The 17,893-nt window shown below is 38.2% G+C and overlaps 1 long non-coding RNA gene across 1 annotated transcript; it reads right to left on the reverse strand.

Annotated features, from left to right (window-relative positions):
- Positions 1–1,286: 1,286 nt before the first annotated feature.
- LOC121692612 lies at positions 1,287–5,791 on the reverse strand. The gene is made up of 3 exons (XR_006025285.1): positions 5,076–5,791; positions 4,817–4,978; positions 1,287–1,297 (listed from the first exon to the last, which is right to left on the reverse strand). It is a non-coding gene; the product is annotated as an uncharacterized LOC121692612 (long non-coding RNA).
- Positions 5,792–17,893: the final 12,102 nt, after the last annotated feature.

The raw sequence follows: 17,893 nt of genomic DNA on the forward strand, positions 1-17,893 counted from the left end.
ATAATAAAAAAAACAGCCCTGCTCCTAACTGAAGAAACGTTTACGTTACCAACAATGTTAACAAACTCAGTTTCACTGCTGCAAGTACAAAGTTGGTTGTAAATATGCTTCGCCATATTTAACAAACCAGCTAGCTTTGTGATAAAATCTTACCTTTTATGTGTTTAGTCCACTGAAAGTTATCCACATAACGATTAAATCCACAGTTATGGAGGAATTGTTTTGGGGAAGCAGTTGCACTTTATCCCACTTTTGCTGCCCTTTTTAAAATTAAACCACTTAAATCCATAGCCTAGATGAGCATTGTGCATAATGTTACAACTATGTTGACATGATGGTAGCAGCTAAAGCTAAATTCCCAAGACACATCACGTCATAAAACTTGTAGTAGGCTACAAACGCAAAAACTTAATGACAGCTCGTTCGTGGTGTTGCCTAGTGCTGCCTAATTGAAATGGTATAGGCAAGGTTTATCTTATATTAGGTTATTATGTGTGGCACATTTATTGGGCTTTAGCCTCTTTTCATTTATTTGATAAGGAATTGATAAAAACTGAGCAGCAGAAAAGCTGTCAAAGTCGATACATAAATAGTTTATTATTATAATAAGGTTATTAATACTATTACTTTACTACTATTACTATTGTTACTGTTATTATTATTCGGATGAGCCAATAATGTAAATCTGAGTCTGAAATGTTGGTGTCACTCCCCGATGTGAGTCGCTACCCGATGTGAGTCACGCATGCTCAGATTGATAGGTTTTACGGCATAACGCCAAAGGGATCCGACTGAAATCCATAAAACTTTTCTGTTTCAAAAACGTTTTAGCTATCTAAGATTGTTTGATTGCTAACGTTAGCAAACGCCATTCAAGTGACAGCCTTTGTTGTGCTTGATTGCTTCTATATTTCTAGGAGTTTGGTTGACCACAGAACTCAAAACACAACCTGTGAAGTGTACAAAATAAATTATGCCATGTTCTCAGTCAAAGTCAAAAGATCCCCCTGTTCTCAATTATGTTCTACGTGGTCCATCTAGCTTTACAGGACCATGTCTGTGAGTATGCACCCCCTGCTGATATGCCATCTGAACTTATTCCCACAATGTTTTTGCAAACATCTATATTCCGAATTTACAACTGTTGATTTTGTATGAGTTTCATGCAATTTTGCGAGTTATGGGATGTGAATAATCAACCATTTCCTGAAGGAAACAGAACAGGTTTAGTAGATAAGAATTTGTTCAAGTTTCACTTTATTTATCCTTAGAAAATGACATTTAGTGATCTGTTAATCTGTAACGAGTTGAGATACAGTGGTCAGAATAGTGACGATGTTCTGAAAAATAAGATGAAAATAAACGTGTTTCCTCAATGAAAAGGATTTCAATACATGAAAAGAAATACCCACAATCCATAGCAGTACGGAGAAGCTGGTGATGTGAGATGCTACCATGTTGTTGCTGAACTGGAACACTGCAGAACAGAGAGAGACAAAAAGAAACGATGAGGAGGTGGAGCAGAACAGAGGAGGGGAACAAGAGCGAGAACATTACGGATAGAGGGAGAGAGGGAACAACTTTATACACAATTATACACACAGAACATTTATGTCATTGCCAAACTGGACTGTTAGTGGTGCAATAGGAATATGACAGTGTTTTGGTGACCTTTGAGAGTGTGAGTTTTTGTAGAAGGGAGGGGCAAAGAGATGCACTGTGCATAACTAGCAGCACAGAAGTACACAGCAGAATCAGCCGGTTTGAGTTTGTTTAGATGGAGGAACGCATCATTTCTCCCGTCACCCGTCACACTGAAGTTTTTTAAAGACATTTCAATTGTTGGGGAATCAAAACTCACATATCCAATAAGTTTTAATGCTGGATCTCCTTCCAGTTGTTGGTACCAAAAAATTGTGTCATAATTGATTATTTTATGACTGCAGTTCAGCTGAACAGAATCTCCAGGTTGCGTTACAAGATCATGGGGAACCTGATGCGCTTGTTGACTGTCAGACATTGCTGTGGAAATAGATACAGGACATGTTTGCCTACAGTAAAAACTCAACAAACAGAAACTTGTAAAATAACACAGCTGTAAGTATATAACTGAATACCTGCTACCCAAATGGTAAGCGTAGCATATTGGATGAGAAGTATATTCATCATGTTGTAAACCCACAAGAGTTACTGGTGTGCAGATGCACAGAGAACTTAAAAGGAAAGAGGTGACATCATCATGAAAGACTTCAATAATGATGTCAGTTGAAAGAGGAGTCACCAGGTGTACATGTACCTTGACATTGTGAAACATCCTTCAAACCATTTAAAACACAGTGAACCTTAAGAAAGAGGATCTAGGTAATTAACAAATTTAATAATATTATGCCTATTATTCTATTCATGATGCAATATGCAGTCATAGGAAAGTAATAACACCAATACCACGTCCAGTACAAATCTCTGTGCCTTTTACCCCTTAGTGAGGACAATGTGTTATGATGAAGTTTCCACTTGTATAGCATATGAAATACTATGACATTATCATGAACAGGACCTGATGTTCACAAAACAAATATATAGATTACACTCTTTTTCGAATTGAAATCATACACACACTTATTATGAAATAAATACCATTGAAATGTTAACTACAGCTATTACAGTGTAGTCAGAGAGATATCCCGGTAATGCTTTACTTGACAGTATCGACATAAGAGTGACATGACACTGTCATGAACACATGACACTCTCATGACACATGAACCCTGACCCTAATCCTAACCCTAACTGTAACCCTTACCCTAATCCTAATAATTTAACCTAGCCCTAACCCTAATCCTTGTTATGACAAAAACCGAATGTCACTTATTAACAGAAACGTTATGTCATAAAGGTTTATGACTTGTTTATGACACATTTGTGACAATGTCATGCCAGTCTTATGTCGATACTGTCAAGTAAAGTGTAAACGATATCCCTCCTCAAAGTCATGTTGACACTACTTTCTATCTGCTAATCAATGCAAGTCAATGAGTCGGTTACGGTCTATAGATAGATGGCGCCATTCACTGTTAGACATTTCAACAATTTCTATAGTACTTTCCTTCATATCACACCACCCATAAAATTGTGGTAAGTTACCAGGTTACTTAGATAAGTATTTGGGATTTGTTATAGTGAATAATAATGTTGGATTTCATCAAAATAGGAATACATACAATATAAAGTAAAATATTTTAATCTGAGGGGACATAGCCTATTTTTAGCCATTAGACCTAAAACATGACATAGGCTATATGTGTCTGTCTGTATGTGTATATCACTCATTTCATCATTTGTGCAATAATAATGTTCTAGTTTCATTTAGGGAGTGTTACAGTGGTTTAATGCAGGTGTGAAACGCTGCTGGTGTTATTGTAAGGCGGAGAGGAGACCTGTAGCACTGTGCTTTGCTTGCAGCACAGAAATACACAGCGCTGTCTTCAAGTTGGATCGGTTTCAGAAAATAAAGATAGCTGTTTTTACTCCCATCCCCAGACACCTGGAGGTTTTCATATGAATTTTCCATAGTTTGAGTCTGATAGTACACATATCCAATGAGATCAAGACCAGCAACTTTAGTAGTTTGCTTGTACCATAAAATCATGTAGAAGTCTTTAATTTGATGTTGGCAGTTAAATGACACATTGCTTCCTTGGGGTATTAAAAACTCAGGAGGACTCTGTTGAACATCATAACTTTGTCCTGTTGAATGGAATGGATCACAAGTTCATAAATGATACAAAAGAACTTTGTCATGGAGAAAAACAATAACATATTTTGTACAATAACATGTATTTCTTGAGAATAAAGTCTTATACCTTTAACCCATAGTGGGATTAGAGTCAGATGGATGAGGAGGCCTCGAATCATGTTGATACATGAGAGCTGGAGACATGGATGTTACTGACACCAAAGACACCCAGTACAAATGGAGGAAGTGCTTAAGTGAGTTAAACCACTCCCGTCTTTTTTTTTTGGTACATTCATTGGGACCTTTTGCTTTATTGATAAAGGACAGTGAAGAATGTCAAGAAGCAAGTGGGAGAGACATGTTGATGTTTATCTTCCTCCCATCAAATGTGTGAAATTACGTTGTAAAATGTTGTATTCATGATTCAATATACAGTCATGGGAATGTAATAACAGCAATAACACATCCAGTACAAATCTCCTTTTACCCCTTAGTGAAGGCATTCTGTTATGATGAAGTCTGCACTTGTATGGCATGACATACTGTGGCATTACTATGAACAGGACCTGAAGTCTGACATGAGTCATGAAGAGTGCATTAACTCCAGAACAGCTGTCAGAAATGAGGAAAGTAGTGAGTGAACAGAGAGAGATGAGAGAGAGAGGGTTTTTGTTCAAACCAGGGCTGGGTTGTAGCACTGTGCTCACTAGCAGCACAGTAATACACATCACTGTCACTTTCTTCCAGTCTGTTTATGGTTAAATTGGCATAACTCTTTGCTGCTCCATTCCCTTTCATGATTATTTTCCAGTGATGTAGTACTCGAGTCCGGTCTCGGACTCAAGACCGGTCTCGAGACCGATTTCTGCTTTCTCGGTCTCGACTCGGACTTGCTTCCTCAAAGACTCGGTCTTGACTCGGACTCGTCTGTATTTGAAAACCAACGGACTCGGTCTCGACTCGGTCTCGACCCTTCAAAGACTCGGTCTTGTCTCGGACTCGGCATAGGCGGTCTCGTCCCCATCACTATTATTTTCTTTGAGGTCAGGAATTCAGGTTCTACATTGGAAATCTGTCCACGAAAGTATCCCAAGAACTTTAATCCACCATCCTGAGATTGTTTGTACCACAGAATAACAGAATAGGATGAATATGTGTGCAAGCATGGCAGGGTCTCAGACTCGTTTCTGTTTTTAAACACAACTGGAAGGAATTGCTTGACTTCGTCTCCAAGAGCAGAACCTTTTGAAAGAGAGAATTTAGATGAAGACATCATTATGTGACCCTGACTACATTTAACATCAACAGTCTCTCCATAGTCAATATTATGGGATATTACCATACAAAAGGAACAACAGGGTGGTGATGGTGACGGAGTGAAATGCTGCCATGTTCTCAGTCAAAAGACCACCCTGTTCTCAGATATGTTCTGCATGGTACATCTAGCTTTACAGGACCATGTCTGTTCTCATATACAGTATGTTCTACATGGAACATACAGGACCATGCTGTGAATGTGCGCCCCCTGCTGATATGCCATCTGAGCATTTCTGCAAACTGTTGGTTTGTGCACTGAGTAGTTATTGCATATGAATAGCCAACTATTTATTGGAGGAAAAACAACAATATAAGTATTATTAGGGATTTGTTATAGCGATTACACAAGTTATGGAAGACATTTAAGAGTGTAGATCTTCATCAAAATTAGGAATACAGACATTATAAAGTAAAATTTAATGAGGGAACATATTTTAGCCATTAAAACATGACTGTTTCAGTGGCCAGTGAGGTCTTTATTGAGCTTCATTAATCATTTATTAGATTTGTATTCACTGAATTCTCAAACGTTTATTGATGATACATACTAATATGTATGATCAAATTAGAAAATCTATAGCCTCCTACACTGTCTGAATTATGGTTCTTATATAGTCTCAGAGTTATTGTGCAACAGGTATTTCTCACAGGATTTTTTTGGCATGATTCCCAAAGCCAGCCGTTGCAAACAGGTGTGTGTATATAAAACTGAACAGGGGCCCATGTGAGGGGTTTTTGCTGTGCTGATAGGGACATTATTCTGATGTGTAAACTAGCTGCACAATAATACAGAGCGGTGTCTTGTCCTGAAAGACTGCTCATTTCAATGGAGTTCTTTTTACTGGCGCTGGCGTCCCCATACAGCTTAGTATTGTTCTTGAACTCTTTCTCATAGTTTGGTGATGATCCAACGAGATAGGCCAGTAAAGTCATTTCTCTGTTCTGGGTTTGCCTGTACCAAAAGATATAATTGTAGTTTGAGTAGTTATGCTGACAGGAGATCGTCACTGAACCCTCTTGCTTCATGAAAAGATTTCTAGGGATTTGGTTGACCACTGAACTCAAAACACAACCTGTAAAGTGTAAAGAACAAAATGAATATTAACTTTAAAAGGAGTATATGTCAACATGATAAGATTCTAAAAATAAACAATGATTTCATATTTACCCATTAACCAGAGCAGTGTGAGGGCAGTGACATAACCCTCACTCATGTTGCTAATGGCGTGAGGTGAAGTCAAAGCACCAGCTCTGTCATGAACTGCATGTACTGTAAAACATGAGACATGAGCCTCTCCTGCTCGTGAGAGAGGACCTGAGAACAGGAAATATCCTCTAGTGAGACTTAAGTGCTCTGATGTCATATACACTACCGGTCAAAATTTTGAAACACCTACTCTTTTATAGTTCCTTCTTTTCTAAATATTGTAGAACATAACATAGACAAACAATGTAGAACAACACTGAAAATATACATGTAAGGTTATGTAGAGTTCTGTAGTAAAATGTAAACAAAAAGTGAAAAGGTGATTTCTGCTGTGTTGACTGTTGGAATTATCTCAAGCACTTTAATTTACACACTGGGAATGCTTTCCCAACAGTCCTGAAGGTGTTCCCAAACATGTTGAGCTTGCTGGCTGCTTTTTGTTTACTCAAGTATAAAATGTGTTGCTTTTCTACTTTTTTGTTTACTACATAACCTTGTGTGTGTTAATTAGGTTTAAGTTTTCACTTTTGCTCTACAATGTAGTTTTCTCCTGGAGCACTTACAGCTCGGAACATTAGGATGGGAGTAGAAGAAGTCTAACAAGATAAAAAAGAAGAAATAAGGCTGCCAAAGATGTTTATTCAGTGACGTTCATCAGTTTTACAATAAGGTAGGAGCAGAGCTGGAGGGCAGTGATAATTAGGGGGGGTTTTGTTCAGACCAGAGAGAGGATGCAGCACTGTGCTCACTAGCAGCACAGAAGTAGAGCGCACTGTCACTTGGTACGAGTTTGTCTATGATTAAAGTAGCATTATTTTTAGCCATTGCACTCCCTTCCATTTTGATTCTTTTAGCATCACCATCATTTAAATCCGATTCCAAGTTTGCATCGGTTACTGTAAGGTATCCTAAAAGTGTCATCCCGGTATTCTGAGATTGTTTATACCACAGAATGGTACTATAAGACGAATATGTGTGCGAGCATGTTAGTGTCTTGGATTTCTGTTGGTTCTGAAAGACAATTGGAGGGAATTGCTTGACTTCGTATCCAAGAGCAGAACCTGTTGAAAGAGAGAAATTAGATAAATACATTATTATGTGTCCTTGACTTTACATTCCACATCATCAGTCTCTCCATGGTCAATATTATGGGATATTACCATACAAATGGAACAACAGGGTGGCGATGGTGACGGAGTGAAATGCTGCCATGTTCTCAGTCAAAAGATCCCCCTGTTCTCAGATATGTTCTGCATGGTACATCTAGCTTTACAGGACCATGTCTGTTCTCAGATATGTTCTACATGGTCCATCTCCATGTAGCTGTACAGGACCATGCTGTGAATGTGCGCCCCCTGCTGATATGCCATAGCATTTCTTTCCCCTAATTTTTTGCAATTTTCCAACTGAAAAACAGGTAACACTTTATTTTAAGGTTCACATGTTAGCCGCTAATACATACCTAATTAATGCATGTATTAGTGACTTGGCATGTGTTAGGCAACATTAATCATTTGTTAGGCGTGTATTCACAAATGTCTTATTCATGACAAATTAGGCCTTTATTGTTGATATAATCTTAATAATGACCTAGTAAGCCTTGATCTCTACTTACTAATTAGTAGTAAGTACCAAAAGAGAATACGTATAACCCACTAGTATACTGTCTGAATAAATCCGGAATAGTGGGAGAACAGTTGCAAAATAAGCAAGTATATGGCTCAACTTCATTGCTGTATTTCACTGCCCAGGTTGCTGTGTCAAACAGCACTTAACAACTGGGAGATTGGCTCCCATTCTAAAGTGGAAACTGGTTCCTTAGCAACAAGCACATTATCATCAGTAATACCAGAGAGGGTTAAAGCGGAGTAATCAAGGATCTTTGGCAATACCTATGCAGTAGGTACTTACTAGTCATGAATTGGTTCCATACTCTAAAGTCAGGCATTACTCTCCCTCTGATAAAAATTACATGGTGGGAACAGTATTACTGATGTCCTTGTTTTGGAGACCTTTGAGAGTGCAAGTTTTTGTAGAAGGGAGGGGCAAAGAGATGCACTGTGCATAGCTAGCAGCACAGAAGTACACAGCAGAATCAGCCGGTTTTAGTTTGTTTAGATGGAGGAACGCATCATTTCTCCCGTCACCCGTCACACTGAAGTTTTTTCCGGACATTTCCATTGTTGGTGCACCAAAACGTACATATCCAATAAGTTTTAATGCTGGATCTCCTTCTAGTTGTTGGTACCACAAAATTGTGTCATAACTGGTTATGTTATGACTGCAGTTCAGCTGAACAGAATGTCCAGGCTGCGTTAAAAGATCACGGGGAACCTGATGCGCTTGTTGACTGTCAGACAATGCTGTGGAAATAGATACAGGACATGTTTACCTACAGTAAAATCTCAACAAACAGAAACTTGTAAAATAACTCAGCTGTAAGTATATAACTGAATACCTGCTACCCAAATGGTAAGCGTAGCCAGTTGGATGAGAAGTATATTCATCATGTTGTTAACCCACAAGAGTTACTGGTGTGCAGATGCACAGAAGGCAAGAGGTGACATCATCATGAAAGAGTTCAATAATGATGCCATTCCAGTTAAAAGAGGAGTCACCTAAAATAAACCACAGGTTTACCCTGACATTGTTTAACATCCTTCAAACCATTTAAAGTACATTGAACCCTAAGAAAGAGTATCTAGGTAATTAACATATATAATGATATTATGTCAATTATTTTATTCATGATGCAATATAAAGTCATGGGAAAGTAATAACAGCAATAACACATTGGGGGTAGCCGTGGCCCACTGGTTAGCACTCTGGACTTGTAACCAGAGGGAATTCACCGATTGGGTTAAATGCAGAGACCAAATTTCCCTCACAGGATCAAAAAAGTATACTTAACACGTCCAGAACAAATCTCTGTGCCTTTTACCCCTTAGTGAGGACAATGTGTTATGATGAAGTTTCCACTTGTATGGCATATGAAATACTGTGGCATTATTATGAGTCATGAAAAGTGCATGAACTCCAGAACAGCCTTTAGGGAGGAGGAAAACCGACAGAGGAATGTGGAAACACAGTGCCCTCTTGTGAGATGTTAATACATCATTTGGCTACGTTTCCTAAAGATGCAGTAAGCAGTTTGTTTCAATAAAAAGGGCAATGCCAACAATTACATTGGAATTCTGAAGATATGTGATGCATATCACTGCACACTTTTTCTGCATTGGTTTACATGGTTGCAGCTTCTAAAGTGTTAACACTGTAATGATCCTCAAGCTAAGTGTTAATGTTAACATATATGACTTGTTCCCCAGAAAATAATACCAGTGTTGTACTTTTTCACAATAAAAAGTGAGACTGAGCAATGTCATGCACATTACCGGTCAAACATGTTTTCACAACACTGAAAACATACATTTATAGGGTTATGTAGAATTTTGTAGTAAAATGTAAACAAAAAAGTGTGAAATGTGATTGCCAATATTAGCCTATCTCGCCTATCTGTGAATGTGCACCCCCTGCTGATATGCCAATTGAGCTTTTTTTCCCCACAATTGTTTTGAAAACATCTACCGTATCTTCCGAATTGACAACTTTTTATTTTGTATGCGTTCCATGCAATTTTGTGACTGAGTAGTATTTATTGGATATGAATAATCAAGTTTTTGCTGGAGGAAAAATAACATTGTGTCAGTTTTTTTTTTTTTTAGATAAGTACTATTTGGGATTTCTTATAGAGATTAGAAGAGGTATGGACAGCCTTTTATAATGTGGGATTTTGCCAAAATTAGGAATACATACAATATATAAAGTAAAATGTATAAATCTGACGGGACATATTTTAGCCATTAGACCTAATAAAACATGACATATACAGTATGTGTTTGTCTGTATAGTAGCCAATAAGATCTGTATTAAGCTTAATTAATCATCTATTAGGCTTGTATTCACCGCATTGTTGAAAGTTTACTGATATATACAGTATAATCTGATGCATTACTGAAGGTTCCTGATATTTAAAGATCGAAACTGAAAATCTATAGCCTCCTAAACTGTTTGAATTATGTTATAGCCTAGTGACAGACAGAGTAACAGTTGTGCAACAGATATTTCTCACAGGTTTTTTTTTTCTTTTTGGCCAGAAACTTTGGATATTCCCACGGCTGTAACAGCCTTCGGTACTCAGCCTTGCAGCCACGGTGATATCCTTTAACATCCCCACTCCCACTCATGTCATATTGCTTACTCTAATTACAGAACCATGCTGTGAATGTGCGCCCCCTGCTGATATGACATCTGACCATTTTTCCAATTTATTTGCAAACATCTATTTTGAGAATTTTAAATTGTTAAAAAAAGGAAAGGGCGAGTGTTGCATTGTGTCAAAATGTTTTTAAAAATCAGATGCTCTTCGACAACCAAAATGATAGGGCAGAATGTGACTATCCTGTTTGTATAGGTGTTGTATGAGGCAGTTTTAAGTAATCCGAGGCACACTGATCAAGTATAAATTAAAAATCCTTTCTTCTAAAACTAGAATTACAATAAAGGTTTTTTGTTTTATCTAATAGTGCCATATACAACTGTTGATTTCTTATGCATAGCATGCAATTTAAAGTAGTAGTCATGGGATATGAATGACCAAATATTTCCTAGAGATAAAATAACAGTGTAAGGTTTATTAGATAAATATTTGGGATTTGTTATAGTGAATAATAATGTGGGATTTCTGTCTGTCTGTATGTGTACAGTATATCACTCATTTTATCATTTGTGTGTTAATAATGTAGGCCTGTCCACACGGAACCTGATATAGATTAGCTTGTTAGATGGCGAGTTTTATGGCGTTATGAACTGAACCGTGGGCTGAACATGACATGATATAGGCTAGTGTCCACGACTCGTGAACGAGGGGATTTCAGTTATGAATTTCAGGGGAAGCAGTAGGAGCAAAACCTAGACTATTATAAGTTATTGTTGTTGTTACTGGTGCGTGGCTCTTGTGTCCCTTGCCAGCCCAGTCCTGTTTCACTATCACTGTTCCAAACGGGACAGTGGCACAAGCAGTAGGCGAGTGTGGCACGAGCGTGGTCGTGGGACAGTAGGTATAGCGTCTGTATAGTAGCCTAGAAGTTTTTGCTCCAACTGATGATCGGTTTCAGTTCATTTAGTTTTCAGTAATTTTACATTTCGTGTTGGTGTTCTTGGTGTAATAATTTTGATTGCTTTATCTGCCAAGTAATTTGCCAAATACATAGCGAAGTTTGCATGGAAGAGACTGACGTGACAAGAGGGCATTGCCTTTCATTAGGTCAGTGATCTTTGTAAATAGGACAAATGTCTTTTTTTGGATAACTGAAAAGTGTAGTCAGGTTAATAGGGCATAGATCACTCTGAAAGTAATCCCCAACAAAATCATTCTTCATGTTGTTATTGTTATAGTTTTTGTGTGGACTTGCAGCCTTGCAAATGGTTGGCTGTGTATGGGTATGTAAAACTCTTGCTGGCCTCTTGCTGGAGATGGCCTCTTGCTTAGGTTTCTGCTACTTACTTAATGTGTTGTCCCAAGTATACACTGAGTGTTACCTGCTTTGTTCTCTCCCTCCATTCTCCACTGTGCCTGTTCTGCTTATCCAGGACCAAGGATGCAGAGGCAAGAAGGGTGTGCGATATATGACTTGAATGGTCAGATAAGATCATTTTTTATGTTTGAGGTCCACACGATGGGGCCCTTACACAAATGTAGTTGTGTTGATCCAGCATCTTCCACACCTCCCATAACACTCCCGACTCCAGCCAAATGTTGCATCCTCCTTACCATGTCCCTCTTATAGGTGTACAGAGTACAGGGCTACCCATCCCTTCCACATTGTGTCTTTTGTGTAGTTCACACACAATTGTTGTTCAAACTTTGGAAACTGAAATCTTTTTATTTTTTGGAAACCTAAATGAGTGTCAGACCTTCTTTTTATGTTGCAGTGTCACCATACCTTCCTCCCAGTCTTTTTTGCATTTGTTCTTGTTCTTGTTTTAAACACACATTGAAAACTTAATAAAAATTCTATTGAAAACCTAACATCAGTCATCCTTTTCATGCTGTAGTCTCACCAGCCAGCTGAAATATAAGTTATAAGTATTTTATTGAAATAGTTGATTGCTTATTGAGTTACAAGTGTGTTATTGAAACAGTGGGTGTCTTATCTTGCAGTATTAATCAAAAATTTCACATTTAGGTTGTTGTTGTTATTGATTCTTATTTAGCCTATGTGTTTTTGACATGTTTATGGCTTACTCTTAAAATGTTACCAAGGCTGTGTGGTGGCCACCTTTATGCTATTTCTCTAAAAGAACTGAACAGATTTAATGCATTGATCAAACTTTTAAAATTTATGATGTTAGGCTACTGAATGCCATTCATATATTTATATATTTGATAGACGTATATTGCTAGTCTTACAATGATCAAAGTTGTGCAGATTTGGGGGGGGGCACCTTCATCTTCATCTCACCAAACGAACTGAAAAGGATACTGGATCTAATGTCCACACACAAAAATGATACAAAATGCATAGCCTACGTTTTGACAATGAAGTAAAGTATATGTGGCGTGATACAGCCAAATGTAGGAATCCAATAACAGCTCATGTCCAGCAAGGAAACAAACGTTCAATGTTAGAACTACCAAAGAACATATTTTAGATTGATGTTGTAAACTAATTATACTCGCAATATATAATTGACACTATAATGTAAGCATGCTAACACGTAATAACACTCGGTTTTGGTTTGTTGTAATGTTTCACGTTCAATAACGCACTCGCTGCTGTCTATCCCATTGAAATAACACGACACGCAAAGAGCTGTTTGGAACTGTTGAAGCGTACGTGAACCACGTGACCGCGTGGCGGAGACTTCAAAGAGTGTCGCAACTCTTTTTCTATGGCTCTGGTATTGCCTAACAATACTAGTTTTCATACATGACATTACCTACGATTACTCTCCGTAAGATACATATCACAACCGATAGCTTATGACTTGGTGGACTGAACACTGTTTTTCCCGGTGTTTTTTTTATGCATACAAAGACGCTTAGAACTCACGTTAAGCCAATGGTAGCACACTGAATGCGAATGCACAATTTGATGCAGGCAAAAGTATTGACTGTTACTAACGAAGGTTTTATAGCAATATTATAAATGTGGCGACAGAATAGCCTAGAACTTGGGTAAGCCTTGTGTTTAGTAGCCTAATTGCGGTGATAGCCAAAACTAATGTGAATCACGGACTATCCTACAACCAAAGAAAGTAGCCTAAAGGTGATTAGTAGGCCTACCTGCGTTAGGTCCCAAATAAAGGACGAGACTGCACCCTTCACAAACCGTAAAATAAAGTTTATTAGTTTTACAGTTGACTACAGTTGACAGTTCACCATCAGTCCACACAAACAATTCTGGTTTCCTTGCACTAGCCATTTCGTCGTAGCCTATTCTGTCTGTTTGTAAAGCGCAAGTTTTGCAAGTTTTGGTCAATTTCTGTAAAGAAACAGTGCCATCTATAGGCCTGGGGTATGAAGTAACGTGTTGAGTCGTGTTGAGATGGATCCGTTTGGACGCAAATATTCTTGATAAGGTTCCAGGGAAGACGAAGAGAAAAAAAAGATCGGTTTGGTACGTGTGCACTAGGGACCGGTATAGTGGTTTAACCCTTTTAGAACCCGATTGACGCAAAGTGCGTCAAAAAACACACCCTTTCTTCTCTGTTACATTGCTCCGCGACTGTTCATCGCAACGAGATAAAACCTTTATTGCATGACAGAGAAGAAGTGGGGCTTTCCAAAGAGACTACGCACTTGTATGTACGATCAAGTATGAAAATGAAAAAAAAAAATCATGAAATTAAATCAAATTGCATCATATTTACAGTCTATACTTCTCTGCGTTCACCTGCGCACCCATTACTCTGGTACCAAATACATCCTTCTGGGTTATAAAACAGACGAAGTGACAGCAAAATAATAACTTCATATAGCTGGACTTACCCCACGTTTTTGTCTGTTTTTGTGGCAAAGCATGTTTATAATCCAACGCTATCGTGTGTTTCTCTATGGCAAAACATGTTCATAATCCGGTTTTGAGATCCTAGCAAATTCCTGCATGGCATCCAATTCAAGGCTCACATTGCATCCCAATTTGTTCAACAAAGAAACACCTTTTTTTCCTTTACTTTGTTCATGGCAATGCAGTAAAAAGTTGAGAATCATCATGAGTGCACCAGAGGTGGGACCAAGTCACTGTTTGGCAAGTCACAAGTAAGTCCCAAGTCTTAGCAGTCAAGTCCAAGTCAAGTCCCAAGTAAAGACAGAGAAGAGCAAGTCGAGTCCAAGTCCAAGTCACATCAAAGCCAAGTCGTGTCCAAGTCCAAGTCCCAATCTTTTTCAAGTCCTGAACAAGTCATCAGGTACTCTTCACTCTTTTCTAAATACAGATTAAAATATGTTCAATGGTTCTGTCTTGAAATCTTTTACGATATATGCATGTGCATACCTGTGAAATATACGCATGAGCATACCTGAGTAAACATGACACTCAGCACAGCAGCAAATATATATTGTTTTTTCCAAATTGCGGCATCCACTGTAAGGATAAGTAATAATTTTACTGATGGCATTTCACTGCGATAGGCCACAGATTTGCCTGCAAACAATTATTAGACTGTCTGCCAGTGGCAACTCATAAGGGAAGCCAAGGTCATGGTTAATAATTACAATAAATGGTCACATAGGCTACATTAGTAAATTGCTGCGGTTAAATATTTTACATTTTTATTAGGGCTGTCAAACGATTGAAAAATAACTAATTAACCTCATATTTTGAAATGAATTAATCTAGATTAATTGCGGTTAAAAAATAGCCTACATTTTCTCCCTAAATACTAAAGCTTCTTATGGCATATTAAATACAGCATAAATCACAAAATTACTTAGTAACCACAAAGGTAAAAATAAAACACTTCTATATTATTTAAATGATAATAATGACACAGTAATTTTGTTTTAAAGTATGTGATGCTGTTTACCTTATTTGTAAATGATGCACTGTCACTTTAAGCCCATTGTGTGCCACTGTCCACACGTTCTCCTAATGATCTTTTTAGCTCCGTTCAAATATAGCCTAGCTATGGCTAGTCCACAAACTCTAACATTGTTTGTGCCACATGTATAGCACAATATTAACAATGATAAGCATGATATTAGGTTGGCACAAACAGCTTTCATTCCTTTGAAAATAAAAGCATGTAATGACATGATGCTTGCTAGACATTTTCTGTTTGCAATTAAAAGTGAATTATGAGCCTGGTAGCCAGTAGCCACCTAGCTAAGTGGAATGCGTTTCAATCGGCATAATATCATGTGCTTCATGTAAACGAATTATTGAAGACTTCAAGACTCACCAGTTCCATTACACAAAGGCAAAGACAACTTTATATTATTTTCCATTTTCCCAATCACAGTGAGTGCAGCCTATGTCAAAGTGCCCTGGCTCTCACAGTTTATAACAGTAGTGAGGACCGAATAAATCCGCAATTTCCTCTAATCTCGTCTTTGTTGCCTTCATGATTTCCTTTTATACGTTTCTTATATTTAAAAGGAGATATCAATCATCATCAACAATGACAAGCCAGCCCAGCAGGAACCTGCCACTCATTTTCTCTCCCTTTCGTGCGCACTGAGACGCGTTCTCAATTAAATGGAGTAGGCTAGCATACGTTCAATTTGGATCTTAATGGAGAGGACCCGAAAAGTATCATCTTTATGTAACATGCTGATGGTGCATTTTGATATTGTAAACGTTCTCTAACAAGAGTGCAAACCAGTTTGCAGTAAAGCTACTATTTATTTAATGTTGGTCCTTTCTCTGTCTCTTGGTGCCCTACACTGCGTGATGCGTGGTGGTAACAGCAGCACTGATCACTGTGCTCTGCCTTGTGTCCACTATATGTGTTTTGTTTTTTTCGTCGCGGAAGTGAAAGCATCTTTGGGGTGACTGGTCCACGATCAGGAAATGTATTGTTTGACTCAAGACATGTCAAGTCATTACAAGTCAAAGAGGCAAAGTCCGAGTCAAGTCTCGAGTGAATAGTATTCAAGTCCAAGTCGAGTCGCAAGTCATGCCGAATTTTACCAAGTCGAGTCTGAAGTCATTAAAATCATGACTCGAGTCTGACTCGAGTCCAAGTCATGTGAATCGAGTCCACATGTCTGGTGCATACACCATAGTCACACATGCTAACAGGCAAACTTGGGTCAAGTCAGGTCAGATCAGTTCGTGTCACAGATATGGAGCGCAGAATGGTCATTTTTCATCGCTAAATAAAAAATGGCATTTATTTCCGTAAATCACACACCACATATTTCTGTAAATTGCTCAGCCCCAGAGTATCCCTCCAACATGGCAATTATATTGCCCGTTTCAGGACAGTCAGCCCTACACACACATGAAATGCATGTAGAGCTATGAACTTGCTGTGGTGAGATACAGGTCAAAATATAAGAATTTTTATAATATGATTTTTATATTTTAATTATTTAAAAATCAAAATAAAATCAATGCTAGTACTAATACATGAAATGATTCATTTCAGAAAATAAAGGTCGCTGTTTTTACTCCCATCCCCAGACACCTTGAGGTGTTTATATGAATTTTCCATAGTTACAGCGGAGTAGTACACGTATCCAATGAGATCGAGACCAGAAACATTAGCAGTTTGCTTGTACCACAAAATCATGTTGTAGTCTGTAATTTCATGTTGGCATTGTGTGAAGGCATTAGTGAAGGCAATATGTTATGATGAAGTCTGCACTTGTATGGCATGAAATACTGTGGCATTAGGCCTACTATGAACAGGACCTGGAGTCTGACATGAGTCATGAAAAGTGCATTAACTCCAGAACAGCTGTCAGATATAAGGAAAACTGATAGAGAGATGAGCGAGAGAGGGTTTTTGTCCAAACCAGGGCTGGGTTGTAGCACTGTTGATACATGTGTACAGAAGGAAAGTGCTTTTGAGTCTTGACCTGCAAAAAGCAGAAGAGGACTGTCTCCATCAGTAATGTCAGCACAGGGAGACTGAACTGCACATGTGCTCACTAGCAGCACAGTAATACACAGCACAGTCATTTCCTTCCAGTCTGTTTATGGTTAAGTTGCCATGACTCTTTGCTGCTCCATTCCCTTTCATGGTTATTTTGTCTGTGTTCTCGAATGCAGGTTCTACATTGGAAATCTGTCCTTGAAAGTATCCCAAGAACTTTAATCCACCATCCTGAGATTGTTTGTACCACAGAATAGTAGGATGAATAAGTGTGCAAGCATGGCAGGGTCTCAGACTCGTTTCTGTTTTTAAACACAACTGGAGGGAATTGCTTAACTTCGTTTCCAAGAGCAGAACCTGTTGAAAGAGAGAATTTAGATGAAGACATCATTATGTGACCCTGACTACATTTAACATTAACAGTCTCTCCATAGTCAATATTATGGGATATTACCATACAAATGGAACAACAGGGTGGCGATGGTGACGGAGTGAAATGCTGCCATGTTCTCAGTCAAAAGATCACCCTG

Source organism: Alosa sapidissima, chromosome 19 (assembly GCF_018492685.1).
Source record: "Alosa sapidissima isolate fAloSap1 chromosome 19, fAloSap1.pri, whole genome shotgun sequence".
Classification (NCBI taxonomy): Eukaryota; Metazoa; Chordata; class Actinopteri; order Clupeiformes; family Clupeidae; genus Alosa; species Alosa sapidissima.